Source organism: Lissotriton helveticus, assembly GCF_964261635.1.
Source record: "Lissotriton helveticus chromosome 1_1 unlocalized genomic scaffold, aLisHel1.1 SUPER_1_unloc_80, whole genome shotgun sequence".
NCBI lineage: Eukaryota > Metazoa > Chordata > Amphibia > Caudata > Salamandridae > Lissotriton > Lissotriton helveticus.
In genome coordinates this window covers 583,808-589,740 of record NW_027611726.1, presented here as the reverse complement: position 1 = coordinate 589,740, position 5,933 = coordinate 583,808, and the positions used below count along the sequence as shown (strand labels likewise).

Genomic DNA, 5,933 nt, shown 5'->3' with positions numbered 1-5,933 from the left:
TTCATGAATGTCACTGCCACTTCTGGCATTCACACGACAAATCCTTTAGAACGTTTGAGGACAGGGGACAATCAAGTGTGGGAGACGAGTTGCTGGGAGTGCAACTGATTGTCCTGGCACATATATGCTTTTCATGTGGGATTTCGCTATTTCACCACATTCTTCAAACAGAGTCGGCTGCTTACAATGGCTCAATTCTGGTAAAAAGAAAGAGTTTGGCAAGTCACAAACTGAATAGGGAGAGCCATGTCGGAGAGGAGCCACGGGTCACACTTAGTTATAAGGCCCGAGGCACGAGCTGATCCAGCAACCGATAACAGTGTGTAAAAGATGCAGCAAACATTACTTAAAAACAAGGTATGTGCTCTTTTATATCTAAAAACAGGTTATTTCTTGAACACCTGTGCTTCGTTTTAGTTCATTACATATACTGCAGTGGCATTTGTTAATAGCAATACATACATTTTACCAATGAAGCTTCCATCTCCAGAGCCCTGACAACGTGTTCACTCTGGGTGTGTTTGGTTTATAGGTTTTATCACTAAGCCGACAAGTTAGCTGAAAATATCGTTGCTAGTCCCAGTATTGTTCAGTGTTGCTTTTAAAGGAAGTGTGATCAGGTGCAATTGAATGTTTTTCTTTGTATCTCTTCTTCACCAAATAAAAATCAACAATTTTTCTTTTCTTTTAGTCCACATTGTGCTAGCCTCCCACTGTGTATCCTGGTACATCATGCTGCTTTGCTATGTGTACGGAAGTGAACAATCACTGGAAACAAACACTTTTATAACTCTGCAAATACTGTTATCTGTTTTCCTTCTTTACTGCTAGTCCGGTCTTCTATCATCTGGCATTTCAATGTCCCACATAATTTGAATTTAATTTTTTTCCGTAATTCATTCCTCTCTCAATAACTGCACTGTTCTGCTCTTGTCTTTGTCTCTAAGGGGTCAATATTATTTTTTATGTTCTTAAGTTCTTTCCAGAGTCTCTGTGTTCGCTGATGTGTTTGGAGGTTTGATAAGTTACTAAAGCTTTTCCTACATTCACTGCCGTTGAATAGTTTTTCCCAAGTGTGTTTTTGCTGATGACTTTGAAGGTGTGATAACTGACTAAAGCACTTTGCACATTCACAGCACTTGAATGGTTTTTCTCCTGTGTGTGTTCGCTGATGAATCCTTAATGCTGAAAAGCCGCGAAAAGTACTGTCACATTCATTACAATGTTAGGGTTTTTCCAGTGTGTGTTCGCTGATGATTTTGTAACACTGATAATTGACTAAAGCTCTTTAGACATTAATTACACTTGAATGGTTTTTCTCCTGCGTGAGTTAGCTGATGATACCTTAATGCTGAAGAGCTGCGAAAACTACTGTCACATTCACTACAATGATAGGGTTTTTCCCCTGTGTGTGTTCGCTGATGATACCTTAATGCTGTAGAGCTGCGAAAACTACTGTCACATTCACTACAATGATAGGGTTTTTCCCCTGTGTGTGTTCGCTGATGACTTTGTAGATGTGACAATCGGCTAAAGCTCTTTGCACATTCACTGCACTTTAATGTTTCTTTTCCTGTGTGTGTTCGCTGTTGATACCTTAGTGCTGAAGAGCCATGAAAACTACTGTCACATTCACTACAATGATAGGGTTTCTCCCCTGTGTGTGTTCGCTGATGTGTTTGAAGGTTTGATAAGAGACTAAAACGCTTCCCACATTCACTGCAGTTGAAAGGTTTTCCCCCTGTGTGTTCGCTGATGTCTTTGTAGGTCTGATAATTGACTAAAGCTCTTGACACATTCATTGCACTTGAATGGTTTTTCTCCTGTGTGAGTTTGCTGGTGACGCCTTAATCCTGAAGAGCCGCAAAAACTACTGTCACATTCACTACAATGATAGGGTTTTTCCCCTGTGTGTGTTCGCTGATGTGTTTGGAGGTGGTATAAGTGATTAAAGCTCTTTCCACATTCACTGCACTTAAATGGCTTTTCCCCTGTGTGTGTTCGCTGATGTCTTTGTAGGTCTGATAATCGACTAAAACTCTTCCCACATTCATTGCACTTGAATGGTTTTTCTCCTGTGTGAGTTCGCTCATGATACCTTAATGCTGAAGAGCTGCGATAACTACTGTCACATTCACTACAATGATAGGGTTTTTCTCCTGTGTGTGTTCGCTGATGACTTTTTAGGTCTGATAACCGACCAAAGCACTTTGCACATTCACTGCAATTGAATGGTTTTTCCCCTGTGTGTGTTCGCTGATGTCTTTGTAGCACTGATAATTGACTAAAGCTCTTGACACATTCATTGCACTTGAATGGTTTTTCTCCTGTGTGAGTTCGCTCATGATACCTTAATGCTGAAGAGCTGCGATAACTACTGTCACATTCACTACAATGATAGGGTTTTTCCCCCGTGTGTGTTCGCTGATGACTTTGTAGCACTGATAATTGACTAAAGCACTTTGCACATTCATTGCACTTGAATGGTTTTTCCCCTTTGTGTGTTCGCTGATGTCTTTGTAGTACTGATAATTGACTAAAGCTCTTGACACATTCATTGCACTTGAACGGTTTGTCTCCTGTGTGAGTTCGCTGGTGACGCCTTAATCCTGAAGAGCCGCAAAAACTACTGTCACATTCACTACAATGATAGGGTTTTTCCCCTGTGTGTGTTCGCTGATGACTTTTTAGGTCTGATAACCGACCAAAGCACTTTGCACATTCACTGCAATTGAATGGTTTTTCCCCTGTGTGTGTTCGCTGATGTCTTTGTAGTACTGATAATTTATTAAAGCTCTTTAGACATTCACTGCACTTGAATGTTTTTTCTCCTGTGTGAGTTCGCTGATGATACCTTAATGCTGAAGAGCTGTGAAAACTACTGTCACATTCACTACAATGAAAGGGTTTTTCCCCTGTGTGTGTTCGCTGATGTCTTTGTAGCACTGATAATCGACTAAAGCTCTTGACACATTCATTGCACTTGAATGGTTTTTCCCCTGTGTGTGTTCGCTGATGTCTTTGTAGTACTGATAATTTATTAAAGCTCTTTAGACATTCACTGCACTTGAATGTTTTTTCTCCTGTGTGAGTTCGCTGATGATACCTTAATGCTGAAGAGCTGTGAAAACTACTGTCACATTCACTACACTGAAAGGGTTTTTCCCCTGTGTGTGTTCGCTGATGTCTTTGTAGCACTGATAATTGACTAAAGCACTTTGCACATTCACTGCACTTGAATGGTTTTTCCCCTGTGTGTGTTCGCTGATGTGTTTGTAGATTTTCTAATCGATTACAGCTCTTCCCACATTCACTGCACTGGTATGGTTTTTCCTCCGAGTGTGTTCGCTGATGTCTTTGTAGGTGATGTAACTGACTAAAGCTCTTGCCACATTCACTGCATTTAAATGGCTTTTCTCCTGTGTGTGTTCGCAGATGAATTTGTAGGTGTGATGACTTACTGAAGCACTTTGCACATTCACTGCACTTGAATTTTTTTTCTCCTATGTGGTTATACAGATGGCTTTGTAGGTGTGACGAGAAAGTAAAACACTTTGCATATTCACTGCACTTGAATGGTTTTTCCCTTGTGTGTGTTTGTTGATGTCTTCGTAGGTTTGATAATCGACTAAAGCTCTTCCCACATTCACTGCATTTGAATGGTTTTTCTCCTGTGTGTGTTTGATTATGTCTTTGAAGGTGTGATAACTGACTAAAGCACTTTACACATTCACTGCACTTGAATGGTTTTTGTCCTGTGTACGTGTGCTGATGAAGCTTGAGTAGTGATGACAAACTAAAGCTCTTGCTGTATGTGTATGATTCTTCTTTCTTGGTTAGTGTCTGTGGGTCGGGTATATAATGGTCTATATCCCTTGACTGTAGTTCCTGATGGGCCAACATGGCTGATAAAGCACTTGTGATTTCTCACACACTTTAAATGTGTGCAGTATTTTGCACGTTTGATTTCTGTTTTAACAATAAAATACAATAGCCACCAAATATTTGCCACACTCCTAATACGTAGAATGTGTCTTTGTAGGGGATTGTGCCTTTAGATTGGATTATGGCTGTGGACGCTTGCAGGTAAAGATGTATCTTCCTTCTGGCTGGTGCAAATTGGGACAGTCAGTTGTATTGTAGATAGAAGAGCTCCTCTTTCCTTTACCCGTCAGTTGTCTGGCTCCGCTCTGTTGTGCTTTTCGCTTGTTACTGTGGTTTGGCCAGAAAGAGTTTACAATTCACCTAGAGCACGGAATGATGGCTTGTCTTCATTTTAGAAAATAGAGCACTGCGGTAATCACATCATACCGATACATTGATCAAAGTTAGTATTTGACACTTGTTTATTCAGGAGGTGGTTTGTTATTGTTGTTGCCTTAATTTTCCAAAGGTCATTTCTTCGTCTTGTGGCGTGGAGGTGCACAGCTCAGACTCTTACAATCACTGAACTGCCCTTGATGCTTCATCCGGGATCTGTCAGTTTGTGTGCAGGTTCCTCTGTCGCCGACTGCGCTGATGTTTTCCTGAATACTGTAGCTCAATATTTCTGCTATTATTGAAGATTTACAGCATTCGCGTTATTATTGATGGTCAATTCATACATTCAAGGCTTGTTATCTGTAGGATGTAAAGATATTTAAAATTACTACATTGAAACAAAATAGAATGAGAAATCACAATATTTATCTGGTTGTAAAAGACATTTCAGGGGAGATTTACCAAATCTCCACGCAATGTGGCGCAGGCCTCCCCCTGCGAGGCTGCACTGCATGACAGGGAGGGAGCAGGAGAGCACCATATTTTCAAAATTATGGCTCTCTCCTTCCCTTTCCCTTGCGCCGGCACTGATTACAGCAGCCCTGCGCCATGCACACACCTTAGCACCAGAGCGCTAGCGTGTGTGTGTGAGCCCAGCATAGGTCTTCTACAGGAAGGACACCCTTCCTGTACAAAATACTATGCCTAGACATGAGGGAAACCTTTTCCAACCTTGTCTGCATGTTGCACAGTGCAGCACGCATGCAAATTCAGAAAAGGAAGGAGAAATTAAAGCATTTCTCCTTCCAAGCGCCTAGTTTAAAAGGGCGCAGTTTTCTCACGCTAAACCCAATCTACTGTATTTGGTAAATTGAGTTTAGCGTGAGAAACAATGGGGCAGATTTATGTCAGACTTGCGCCACGTTTACGCTGCCGTTGCGTCACGCAACGGCACGGAAACGTGGCGCATCCCTGCAACCTATTCACAATTGTAAAGCCCTGCGCCACATGAAACCTGCGTCAGGTTTCATGTGGGCGTTCTGTCGCAGGTTGGGCGTTCCCTCGTAGGAAAGCCCCATAAAACTGACGTAGTGAAATCTATAAGATTTCACTGAGTCAGTTTTACGACGCTGCTGGGTCAAATCCTTACGCCTGCTTGAAGCAGGCGTAAGGAGTGACGCACCACGTTATGTATGGGTGGCCTCTGTACATTGCAGGAGTTGCGTCGCACTTGCGACGCTACTCCAGCAATGCGCCTCCCGTACACCACAAGATGCGTCACACATCTGCCCTTCCTTGCACCATGGTGCGCCGCAATGTAAATGCGGCGCATCTGTGGTGCCGCAAGGAGGGAATTGCGTGACGCATCAGTTCTGGCGCATCCCTGCTGATTTGCAGAGATGCGCCAGAACTCATAAATCTGCCCCAATGGGTGGTTGCACGGGAACGCCCATGCCCCACCATTGGCAGGCCCCAAGGTGCAAAGTAACGCGAAGCAGTGCAGTGCGATGCTTCACATTACTTTTACGTTATTTGCTGGAAAGAAAATTAGGAAAAAAAGATTTTGCACTCTTTTGTGCCACTTTTATGACGCAAACACGACGCAAAATCTTAGTAAATCGCCCCTTCTTCTTTACTGCCTTTGAACTTAGTAGGGAATATTTCATAATACA

General features: G+C 42.4%; 1 pseudogene; it reads right to left on the bottom strand.

Moving 5' to 3' along the window:
* Positions 1-907: 907 nt before the first annotated feature.
* Positions 908-4,383, bottom strand: LOC144806535 (uncharacterized; annotated as a pseudogene).
* Between the last annotated feature and the right edge of the window lie 1,550 nt (positions 4,384-5,933).